At 40.0% G+C, this 13,214-nt stretch overlaps 1 protein-coding gene across 1 annotated transcript in view; it reads left to right on the top strand.

Annotated features, from left to right (window-relative positions):
* STXBP4 (syntaxin binding protein 4) overlaps positions 1–13,214 on the top strand; it is a 182,063-nt gene that overhangs the window by 158,623 nt on the left and 10,226 nt on the right. The window lies entirely within an intron of this gene.

Raw genomic sequence — 13,214 nt, forward strand, 5'->3', positions numbered from 1 at the left:
ATTTGAGTAAACTTTATTTCAGTGGATTCTCAGAACAGTCCTTTGAGGTTTATGTATCCAATCATTTTCCCTATTTTATAGATGAAGAAAATAAGAACCTTGAGTAATTGCCAAAAAAAAATCACAGCTACTAAATTATCAAGCCAGGACTAAAATCAAAGCACACTGACCCAGATCTTTTCTACTATACTAGGCTAGCACTAGAACAGGAATCCATTTTCTAGCTACTGGACTGGTTAGTTTTACCCTGGACAAAGCAGTCTTCTGTACTTCCACTATATTCTGGGTAACTCCTTTCACATCAAAATTGGCAATATGAGAGAACAAAGAGAAATCCCAGCAGACTCCCAAGATTCCAAGAGATTCCCTTGAATAGCTATTAGCAAATTATACTTGTCTGTATTTTAGGGGGAAAGAGGAGAATTGTCCTTGCTGTTCTTTCAAGATTTTGGATTCTCAAACCCTGTGACTTTGCATAGCTTCCTATGTTTCTCATAACCTCCATTTTCTCATCATAAGATAAGGGGAGTATAACCTACTTTATAGAGGTGTTAAATGTTAAGAACCTCCTATAGAACTCTGAACACAGTAGGTGACCAAGAAATAGTAGTTTTACAATTTGGAGAAATGACTATAGTGGAAAAATACCCTGAAAAATCACATCACTGTTGAAAGAATTGAGCAGGGTTTAACGGAAGAACTAAGTTTAAAACCTGGCGAAGTGTTTTCATGGTGTGTTTTTTCCTTGTGGTCTCTAACAAAAATTGACAAATGAAGCAAAAGTATATTTTATAACATGTGGAAGAAAAGGAACTTTTGGAAAAGAGGACGCAGGAATTCAATATGCGGATTACAGTTCGCATCACACTGTTTACTTCCATAAGGGAACTTGCCTTCTGATATGCTGATTAACCTCTTTAGTTCCCAGAAAGTTTGGATCACTGCCAGGCAGATATGGCAGGGAAATGAAAAACCACATTTGAGCTACATACTAGATGGTGTTCAATAGCCACGCGTATTTGTGTGCAGTAGTTTTCCGTGCCCTTAACAATTTAAGCATTTTAACAATGTGGAAAATAGGTGTTCTTTGACTTTTAGTAGTGGTGAACTCTGTATTGCCTTTAGCCATGCCTTTATCCCTGAAGGACCTGAAAAGAACTGGATGATCAGAGGAAGGAAAACCAGCATGCACTATGAACTGGGGTTATGGGAAATGTCAGAAAATGAAACTGGGCCCTATGGGGAACTCTTTTACCTAAGCTTAGCTGTCTGTCAGTGTATTCTAACCCAAGGATGAATGTCAGAACCTAACTAATGTTGTATGAGAAAAGGGGCACAATTGGCCATAACAAAGAAGAATGAGGAAGCAAAAGATGGCCAGAGTTGGTTTGTCTGGTACCACCTAGCTTAAGCCACTGTTCCTTACAGAATGGAACAGTAGCCTTGGGCTGGACCCCCACTGCACAAGATAACAGCACCCAGGAGAAGAGACAAAAGAGAAACAAGTCAACAAGCCCTTGGCTTCCCTGAGATCTAAAACACAGTTTCTGTAAAAGGAATAGAGGTACTATATTACTTTAGTCCCCTTCCTTCACTCAGAAAATGCAGCCCAAAGGGTGTGTTTTGGAAGCCCATGAATTCTCTTCCTTGACCTTAATCTTGGTGCACAAGGAAAGCAGAAGAAAGATAACAAGATAACTTTGTTCCTCTAAAGGCAGTGGTGGATATCATTGTTTCACCATTACAGTTGGAGATACTGTTTGTAAAAGAGGCCAAACTCAAGAAAATTGCAGAGCCAAGATACACATCCAGGGTGGTCTGGCTCCAAAGCTACCCTCCTACATACACATCTCCTTGCTGCACCACCTCTCCTGATATTAATGTAGTTTGTTGACATGTGACAAGATTTTGATTTAGATAGAGCTCTGCACTCTATCCATTTTAAAATTGCAGAATAGCAACTTAGTTCTAAGAATGAGTAGTTATCTCCTGGAGATTAGAAAGGTCAAAGAGTGAGAATGTTAAAATCTAACAGTATACCAGTGTTTCCTTTATTCAGTCTCACGGAAGAACAGGGTGCTTGTCATGTGTTACTTTCTGTTGTTGAACTTAATCCCACTCAAGCACCAAGACTTATTTTAGTTTAACTGTTCAAGATGAAAGTCTTATTTAATAATTGTTACCTACTTCCCTACCTTCTTACCCAAAGGCTACCGAACAAAATCATGATGAACATCCATCATCATACATAATACAGTGAGTTCTACAGGCGATATGAAGCTTTATAAGCTGTACTAGAGACACAGCTGTCATCTCTTGCTGTGCTCAGTGTGCCTGTTTCTCTTCTCATCTCTTGTCTCCATTTTTTCCTGCACACAATCTGCCTTCTTTCCCAGGTGTTTTTAAGTTGAGGAGGACAAAGTATTGCATAATCAGGCTAATACCAATTTCTTGTAAATATCTTGCAGAGGTTCTTATGTGAGTCAACTATATAAGTTCTAGTCCAGGTAGATTTGATTACAGGAAAGCCTTCTGTTTTAAGGAAAGAAGAGCATGGACTTTAAACTTGAAGAAACTTGGATTCAAATGCTGATGCTTCTGCAGAATAGCTGAGTGACTTTAAGCACATTGACCTGACCTCTCTGGTCTTTAATTTTCATTTGCAAATATAATTTCCATTTATAAAATGAACAGTATATTTCCACTTCATAGGGTTCCTGTGCACAATGAACAAGCTTATGTATGCAAAGAGTCTATCATAGCTCCACACCCAAAGTAGACACTTTCAGCAAAGGTTAGCCCTCTTCACTCCCTTCCCTCTAATGTTTTGGTGGATGGTTCTTCAGGGCTTTTAGTTGCATTATTGTTAGACAATATTGCCAGATAAGTAAAGTCTGCATAAGCAAATATCTGCTATGTCCTTCTTGGAACTATTTAGTTTTGTTGTGTGTATGTGTGTGTGTGTGTGTTTTTAAGATTTATTTATTTACTTGAAAGGCAGAGTGAAAGAGAGGGTCTCTCTCTCTCTCTCTCTCTCTCTCTCTCTCTCTCTCTCTCTTTTATACACACATACACACACGGGCTGTGGGGGTGGGGGTCATGGGGTGGTGACAGGAATCTTCCATCTTCCACTTCACCCCTCAAATGGCTGCAACAACCCACACTGGGTCAGGCACCAAGAGCCTGGAACTCCATCTAGGTCTCCTATGTGGGTAGCAAGGGCCCAAGCACTCAGGGCATCTTCCACTGCTTTCCAGTACATTAGCAGGGAACCAGATCAGAAGTGGAACAGCTGGGACTCAAATCAGTGCTCACATGGATTTCTGGTGTCACATGTGATAGCCCAACCTGCTAAGCCACAATGCAGACCCCTTTGGTGGTTTTTGTTTTTAAATTTTCATCTTTCCAGTATTATAACCAAAATTTGAGCCTAAGTAGCCTGTTAGCTTTCGAGATTAGTGGTGGTTCATTTGCCAGGTGAATGATACTTTGGAGGCAAGAAATCACAAATAATGAACTCAGAGCTTCGCCTCTGTCACCTCTGCTTAGAAAGCATAATGACTGGAATCACTGTCCCAGAACACTGGAAAGGATATGATCTGTGTACGTATAATCTCTTCCTGATACTGACGCCGGTCACTGTCTCCCCCAGAAATTGAATTGTTACATCTGTTAGAAGCCAAGCTCAGGCAAGGGAGTAACTGTCAGTGCTGTCCTAAGGATGCCCATAGGAACATAATCTTCATTGAATATTCTGAGACATCCACATGTCCACTGCACATCTATAAATACTTTGTCCTCTACCAAAGTTCTGTTGCAGGAGAAGAAAGCATTTCACCTCATGTAAACAAATTTTGTTAGCCTTGGCATTGCTAGAGCCAATGTTTCTTAGACCTAACAAACATGTATAACTCTGTGTGTGTGTATATACCAACTTGTAAATGCATATATGCTTGTAGTTCGTGTTTACTCACTTGCTATAAATATATATAAAGCCAACTTTTTCTTTTTTTTTTTAAGATTTATCTATTTATTTGAAAGAGTTACACAGAGAAGGGGAGGCAGAGAGTAAAAGAGGTCTTCCATCTGCTGGTTCTCTCTCCAATCAGCAGCAATGGCCAGAGCTGGGCTGATCTGAAGCCAGGAGCCAGGAGCTTCTTCTGGGTCTCCCACGTCGGTGCAGGGGCCAAAGTTGTTGGGCCATCTTCTACTGCTTTCCCAGGCCATAGCAGAGAGCAGGATTGGAAGTGGAGCGACCAGGACTCGAACCATTGCCCATATGGGATGCCGGCACTACAGGCGGTGGCTTTACCCACTAGGCCACAGCACCGGCCCCTAGCCAACTTTTTCTTATTTTCACTCTCTCTCTTTCTGTCTCTCTCTCTCTCTCACTCTCTTTCTGCCTCTCTCTTTGTCTCTCAAATTTTTCTTATTTTCTCCATAGAGAGAGTTGTAACATTATTAAATTTAATGATAAAATATTTGTTATTGGTGCCAGCATTGTGGCACAACAGGTTAAGCCATCACCTACAACACTGGCATCCCATTTCAGAGCACTAGTTTGAGTCCTGGCTGCTAAACTTCATATCCAGTTCCATGCCTGGGAAAGCAGAGGATGTTGGCCATGTACCTAGGGTCCTACCACCCACATGGGAGACCTAGATGGAGTTGCTAGCTCCTGGCTTTGGCCTGGCCCAGCCCCGGCATTGCAGGCATTTGGGGAGTGAACCGGCAGATGGGATATCTCTTCCTCTGTCTGTCACCCTCTCTCTGCCACTCTGCCTTTTAAATAAATAAAATATATCTTCTTTTATAAAATGTCTGTTACCAGGGCGGGTATTTGGCTCAGCAGTTAAGATCCCAGTTTTCATTCCCACTTCCCATATCAGAGTGCCTAGGTTTGAATCCGGGCTCTGCCACCTGTTCCAGCTTCCTGATAGTGCATACCCTGGAAAGTATCAGGTGATGGCTCAAATGGTTGGGTCCCTGGCACCCAAGTGGGAGATTGAGTTCCCAGCTCCCAGCTTTGCCCTGGCCCAGCCCAGGCTGTTGCAGGTATTTAAAGAGTAAACAAATAGATGGGAGCTCTGTCTGTGTGTGTCTCTCTGCCTCTCACAACAACAAAACAAACAACCCACTTAAGAGATGGGCCAAGACCTCAATAGACATTTTTCAAAAGAGGAAATCCAAATGGCCAACAGACACATGAAAAAATGTTCAGGATCACTAGCCATCAGGGAAATGCAAATCAAAACCACAATGAAGTTTCACCTCACCCCGGTTAGAATAGCTCACATACAGATATCTACCAACAACAGATGCTGGCGAGGATGTGGGGAAAAAGGGACACTAACCCACTGTTGGTGGGAATGCAAACTGGTTAAGCCACTATGGAAGTCAGTCTGGAGATTCCTCAGACACCTGAATATAACCCTACCATACCACCCAGCCATACCACTCCTTGGAATTTACCCAAAGGAAATTAATTTGGCAAATAAAAAAGCTGTCTGCACCTTAATGTTTATTGCAGCTCAATTCACAATAGCTAGGACCTGGAATCAACCTAAATGCCCATCAACAGTAGACTGGATAAAGAAACTATGAGATATGTACTCTATAGAATACTATACAGCAGTGAAAAAAAATGAAATCTAGTTATTCATAACAAAATGGAGGAATCTGGAACACATCATGCTGAGTGAAATAAGCCAGTCCCAAAGGGACAAATATCATATGTTCTCCCTGATCGGCGACAACTAACCTAGCACCAAAAAGGAAACCTGTTGAAGTGAAATGGACTCTATGGGAAACAGTGACTTGATCAGCCGTTGTCCTGAATGTCAATGAACAACTTAATACTTTATCCCTTTTAGTATTTTTTTTGTTCTACTTAATACTATTGGTTGAACTCTTTAATTAACACACAATTATTCTTAGGTGTTTAAATTTAACTGAAAAGTGATCCCTGTTAAATATAAGAGAGGGAGGAGATGTACAGTTTGGGACATGCTCAATTGGACTTTCCCCAACTGGTAGAGTTAGAAATGTGCTCGGGGATTCCAATCCAATCCCACCAAGGTTGCATGTACCATTGCCATCTCACTAGTCTAAGTGATCAGTTTCAGTTCATAATTGATCATAATGATAGGATTAAGAGTCAAAGGGATCACATAAACAAGACTAGTGTCTGATAATACTAACTGATAGAATCAAAAAGGGAGAGAACGATCCAACATGGGAAGCAGGATACACAGCAGACTCATAGAATGGCAGATGTCCTAAACAGCACTCTGGCCTCAGAATCAGCCCTTAAGGCATTTGGATATGGCTGAAGAGCCCATGAGAGTATTTTAGGTATGGAAAGCCAAGACACTCTGGGAAAAAAAAAAGAAGAAGAAGACCTAAATGAAAGATCTCTGCTAGTGAGATCCCAGTGGAAAGAATGGGCCATGAAAGAAGAAGGTACCTTACTCTGAAGGGAGGAGAAAACTTCCACTTTGACTATGACCTTGTCTAAATAAGACCGGAGTCGGCAAACTCAAAAGACCTCCATAGCCTTGGCAACTCATGACAAGAGCCTAGGGTGATTACTGATGCCATAAACAACAGTGTCAGTTGTTAAGTCAACAACAGTCACTGTGCGCTTACTCCCCATGTAGGATCTCTGTCCTTAATGTGTTGTACAATGTGAATTAATGCTATAACTGGTACCCAAACAGTACTTTCATAACCAGCCTCAGAAGTGAATGACACCCAAACACTTCTGCCATGTGCTGTTGGTCACAAAAACCAACCCTGGAGCAGTGTAGGAGGCAACTATGTTAGAGTGTGAACACCAGAGGGTGGGGATCATTGGGAGCCATCTTAGAGTGTGACTACCAGAATGACATACGTTAAATTAAACACACACACACACACACACATATAATCTATATGCCTCTATTATGAAAGATAAAATATTCTCAATATAAAGTACGTGTCTTGAATATTCAGTTGTGTTTTTGGCAATTTTTAAATTAAATATAATCACTTGTTTTTAAAAAGTTACTTTAGAAAAATGTACTTAAGCATGGCTTATACTTCTCTGTGTGTGAATTTGATATGTCCTTGTGTCATATCCTAAAATTTGAGATATTGTTCTTCATGTTAGAAATTCCATTCTCCATTACCCAGAAAGTATTAGAACATCACAAATGTGGCCAGCGCCGCAGCTCAACAGGCTAATCCTCCGCCTTGCGGCGCCGGCACACCGGGTTCTAGTCCCGGTCGGGGTACTGATCCTGTCCCGGTTGCCCCTCTTCCAGGCCAGCTCTCTGCTGTGGCCAGGGAGTGCAGTGGAGGATGGCCCAAGTCCTTGGGCCTTGCACCCCATGGGAGACCAGGAGAAGCACCTGGCTCCTGCCATCGGATCAGCGCGGTGCGCCGGCCGCAGTACACCTACCACGGCGGCCATTGGAGGGTGAACCAACGGCAAAAGGAAGACCTTTCTCTCTGTCTCTCTCTCTCTCACTGTCCACTCTGCCTGTCAAAAAAAAAAGAACATCACAAATATATGATGGTAGAACCTCAGGAGTCTATATAATTTTTTTAAACAACAAAGGTTTCTGTCCAGAGCAAGGAAAGCAAATAGATTTCAACTCACACCAACTTTGTCATTTGGTAATAGTTTAACAGCTATCTCAAGTGCTTTAAGAAAAATTTTGAAGCCATATTCAGCCTCACTGGTATATACTTTGATCAGTTAGAGGTGTCTGCTATGGGTGCAAGGGAGAAGTGGAATATAGAACACCCACCATATCTTTGCACCCCTGGTCTTCCAGAGCATATTGCTAACACAAGGGACTCTCCAGGATGAACAATACTAAGAGTACAACTGTTAGGCAGGCATAACAAAAGTAATTTCTTATGAGAATTTCCGAACTTGAGAACTATGCTTTTTATGACTCCAAAGCATAACTAACATGCAGTAGGCATGGCTTTTCTCACTTCTATCCATTCAGTGTTCAATAATGACCTTAAATGACTTTCTGAACTTGGGATAGAATAGCTTGTTAGGTTGTTCTCAAGGTGGAAAGAATATGGAACATAACCAATTTATGGATGACGTTTTCACTGTCAGTTTACCATACTAAATAAAAGTTTCAGTTACATTGTGTCATCTCATTTATCAAATTAATAAAAAATATAAAACACAAGAAAAGAATTCTAGGTTATTACTTTTTTTAGTCCCTAACTTTATTTTTCAAGTACCGAGTATTTTAGATAATTCCAGTGCAATTAGAAATGAGGGTTTTTAGAGAGAGGGGGATGGAGAGGACTGATGGTTTCTGGATTAGAAATAAAAAGCTGCTACTACTTTCAGCTTTTCCTACATCCTTGGTAGATTATTTTCAGTTTCACTTTGGTGGACACTGTCAGGAGCCCTCCCTCATTAATTTGACTGCTTTGGTTCATTTTCGGTAAGTTAAGAAATGTCCTCTGACAGACTAATAAATTCTAAGGCTCACTTGATGAGGTGTCAGGACAATTTCTATGCAGCTGACTTCAGGCCAGATAAGGGAAATATGTGTAGGCTCTTCAGTATCTTTTACATGCATAATAATCCTGAGCATTTCATTCTTACTGAAACTATAATGAAGAAATTGACAGAGAACTTAAGAAAAATATGAATCTTTTTATTATTTTTCCCCAAACAGTTTTTAGCTGTGAATAAATTGTAAGGTTCTGAAATCACAAGTTTGGATTTCAGAGCTGTAATCATCTCTGTGATAACTGTTTTAGAATATCCATTACCTACCACAGGGTGTCATATGCATGGGGACTAAACACTTATCAAATGAATGACTACTATCAAAAGTTGAGGCAGGCAATTGGTAGGAAAAAAATAAGAGTTTTAATATCAGACAGACCTGGATTCTAATGTTTATGCCATCACTTTTTGAGGGTGACCTTGGTACTGGTAAGTCCTTTCAATTGCCTGTTCCCTCTATTCTCATCCAAAAACAAGGATAATTTGTATCGCCTATATTGTTATCTTTTTTTTCTTTTTCTTTTTTTTTTTTTTTTTGAGAATTGAATGAAATTAACAGTGTAAAGCCCCTAACAAAATGCCTGGCACTGGATGAGCGCCCCTTCCTTCTCTTACTGTATACTACTACTATTTGCCCATGAAAGAGTTTTAAATGACACATTTGCACAGCTGCAGATAAAAACCAGTAGCCAAGACCTGCACTCATGCCATTCTCTGGCCAGTCAAAAGCCCTGTAATAGGAGCAGAGAGCTCGCATTGATCAAGAGCCTGAGACAGCTTGCTGGGGATTTTCTATAAATACCTACAAAGAGGTGTAGGCATATGAAGCACTGTATGAGAAATTGTCATTTAAACGAAAGGCCAGCCAGCTGGCTTGGGTTATTCAGAATGGCAAAGCCACTAAAATGAATAAAACATCCAGATCTAGACAGCCAACATCAAACTCTTTTTTTTTTCCTACCATTTAACCAATGACAGGTGTATTACTTAAGCATGAAGCATTTTTTTCAACATTTCATTGGGATATTATAAGCAGATTCTCTGAGATTGCTTAAAGTACTTTGGAAACCATCACCTTTCTGGGATTATACTTTATGAGGCCAGATACAGAATTTTCTCTGCCTGCAAGACCCTTTATTTAAGTTTATCAACAAATTCTAACTTTCTTTTCAAACACTTTCCCCATCCACATTTGTTGCAGTGTTAATCTGCTAAGGGCTGCTGTAAGAAAACACCACAGAACAGGCTGCTTAAACAACAGAAGTCAGTTCTCTTATGGTTCAGAAGTCTGGGAGTCCAAGGTCAAGGGCGCCAGTCAGGATGGAACCACTCTCCCTGGCTTCTTGCTCTGTCCTCATCTGGCCTCTTCTCTACATGCATGCACAGGGAGAGATCTCTCTGGTGTCCCTTCTTCTTCTTACAAGGACATCAGAACCTTAGGACCAGTGTCCCACCTCTGTGACCTCATCTAACACAGTCTCCTCATAGAGCCGCACTACAGGTTAGGACTTTAATGTGAATTTAGGAGAGACATAGCTCAATCCACAACAGTTGCTTCTCCTTTGAATTACTTTTCCTAAGACCTCTGGAACCTTCTTTTCCATTATGATTTTCTCCATTATGCTGTCATATATAATTTTTCTTTCTACACACCCACCAAGTTTTTAGCAAATTACAAGAATTGATCAAAACCACTCTCTTTTTATCTTAGTCCCCAGTCTTTGTGAAAGGAGAAGTTGAGAAGAGCAGTGTGGTAGGAAGAATCATATCCCCTACAATGATATCCACATCTTAATCTGCAGAACCTGTGAATATGCTTTGTTACATGGTGAAGGTGTGCTGAGGTTGCAGGTGAAATTAAGGTTGCTAATCAGCTCACCTTAAAATAGGGAGAGAAGCCTGGATTATCCAGGGGTGTCCATTCTAAACATTCAAGTTTTTAACCGTGGAAGACACAGACAGAGAAGAGTTAAAGATATATGTCAAAGCAGAATCCAAGATTACACCAACATGCTGTGTTGCTGGCTTTGAAGATGGGGGCCATTGGCCAGGGAATGTGAGTGGCCTTTAGAAGCTGCAAAAGCAAGGTTGATGGATTCTCTCTTAGAGCTTCCAAAGGGAACATAGCTTTGTCAAGACCCTGATCTCAGCCCAGTAAGACCCACGTCAGACTTGTAAACTACAGAACTATAAGCTAGTAAATTTGTGTTGTTTTAACCATAAGATTTGTGGTAATTTGTTAAGAAAATAAAAAATTAATAGAGTTAGAGACAGAGGTGGCAGAAACATGGTATACCTAGCATATGTTAGCCACAGAACCCTGGAATTTATAAATGCTATCTCTTAAGCTATTGAGGCAAGTATTACATGTTTTACCGATTAAGAAACGGAGACTCCCAGTGTGATTTTTCTCAGAGACACATGCTAGCCCGTTGTGTACATGAGCAACTTGGAGTTTCACACCATGGCTACATACTCTACATGGAAGGGCTATATCTGAGTCCTTGATCTGCTGTTGTTTGACCTCAGGGCACTTAATCTCTTTGTGCCTCAGTTTCTTCTACTGTAAAAATTATAGAGAAAAATAAGAGATTTGTAGGAAAAACAAATGGGGAAATTGATATCCAAATGCATTGTAAAGTACAAAAAGCTTATCTGATTTATGATCTTACCTGGCTGCCACATACCTGAACATCTGTATAAATGAAATATCTGAATATCAAAGGAGCCAAAGGTATTCTTCCTTAGTACCTACACTTTGTTACTGAGTATTATTACTAATAAGATACCTCTCTGAAAATCTCATCCCGCTGTTGGGTGTCAGGTGCCTTAGAAACATGATTCCGGCTGCATCATGATCATTTCAGAGGCTAGAAGTCCCAGTGTGGTAAACCCACCTCAGTAAGCATTAGGGAATCAGCAATAGTGTCTGGTAACATTTTATGCTCTAATGGTTGAAACAAAATTTGTTTAACAGTGGCGTTTGTTTGAAGTAAATAATTATACCGGAAAGCCTGGAATTTGAGTAAGTTTATATTTAACTCTACCTATTTAGAAAATAAATTCTAGTCAAAGTTGTTTGAATTATCTTACTGATTCATTTATTACCTATCAGCAGGTACATGACAAGGCCTTTGCAAATTGCTCCGATATTCGTAGAGGGGGCTAATAGTGCTGACTATTTGGTGACTTTGGGGTTATTTGAATAAATCAGTCTTGTTTCCTGATAGCATTCAACTTCTGTACACATATTTCTGAATCATTTAGGACAAGTCTACTGCATTATCATGTCTGAAGGTGTTCTAGCTGATCCTTCATTATGAATAAGCTAGTATACCACCTTTGAGTATTTTTCCTCGGTGATGTAACAAAAGTAATCCATCAATGGAATGCATAATGGATCAATGCAGCATGATTGACCCCACTTCTGTTAACCTGACACCAGGGCTATCAACATGAGTGGGACACTTCCCTGCCCCCTACAGAAGCCAACATTCTAGTAGACAGAGAGATTAATAATTTTTTGCCACACAATGTAAAAAATGACCACTGTGGGAGCATAAAGCCTCTGACTCAGGCTTCACATAAGTACTTTTTATTAATAGCTGCTCAAAGAAGTTTCTTATGGATGCCATGGCAAGCACTCTTTCAGACATATAATCTGTAATCATTAAATCAGTCAGCCAACACATCTTTAATTAATTTCATCTTGTAAAGCTGAAGAGCCCTTTAGGTGGTCATTTAGTCCATCCCAGAGCCTCCTTAAGTATTGCTTTTGAAGTCAACCCATATATCTGAGGCTCAGACAGTAGTTTAACATTATGGCAAAAGTATCAGAAGATGTAGATCCTGACTCTAATGAGTACTAGTTTTATGACCTACAGTAAGTTATTTCACCTTTTGCAGCATCATTTTTCTCATATATAAAATAAGAATGTAAGTATAATTCTTTATCTCCTTAAAAATGTACCCAGGTTTTATGGGACAAGCATTTGGCCCAGCCATTAAGACACCAGTTAGTACATCCACATCCTACATCTGAGTGCCTGCGTTTAATCCCTGGTACTGGCTCCTGATTGCAGCTTCTTGCTGATACAGACCCTGGGAGACAGCAGTGAAGGCTAAGTACTTGGGGTTCCTGCCATCTATATGGGAGACCTGATTGCATTCCAGGCTCCTGGCTTTTGTTCTCTCCCCCACCCCCACTTGCAAACATTTAGGGAATGACCAGCAGATAAGCTCACTCTCCACTTCTCTGCCTCTTAAATTAAATAATAATAATAATAATAATAACAACAGATAAAATACACTAAAATTCTAAAAAAAAAAAAAGTCAATTCCTTTTAGTCAAAAGTTCAATCAGTATTCAAAGTTCATGAGAGAACTCTAGAGCTTGATGGTATTTATTTATCCCATAATTTTTTTTTTGCAGTTGAAAGATTTTACTCTGCAGCACTCACTTTCAAGTGACTTCCACACTTACACATAATGGGTACAATAATATTGACCAAACACCTCAAAACTTTAGAGACTGTCTCATAAGGAATCTCTCAAAAATCTTCCAGCTTTGTGGTTTTACTCTAACATATATACTCATATGCTTCTATTTTTATTTCTTTTCCTATAGCCAGTTTATCTTTGGGGGAAAAGCACTATTAGAATAAATATGAAATCAGTTAAAATT

The sequence above is a fragment of the Lepus europaeus genome, chromosome 18 (assembly GCF_033115175.1).
Source record: "Lepus europaeus isolate LE1 chromosome 18, mLepTim1.pri, whole genome shotgun sequence".
NCBI lineage: Eukaryota > Metazoa > Chordata > Mammalia > Lagomorpha > Leporidae > Lepus > Lepus europaeus.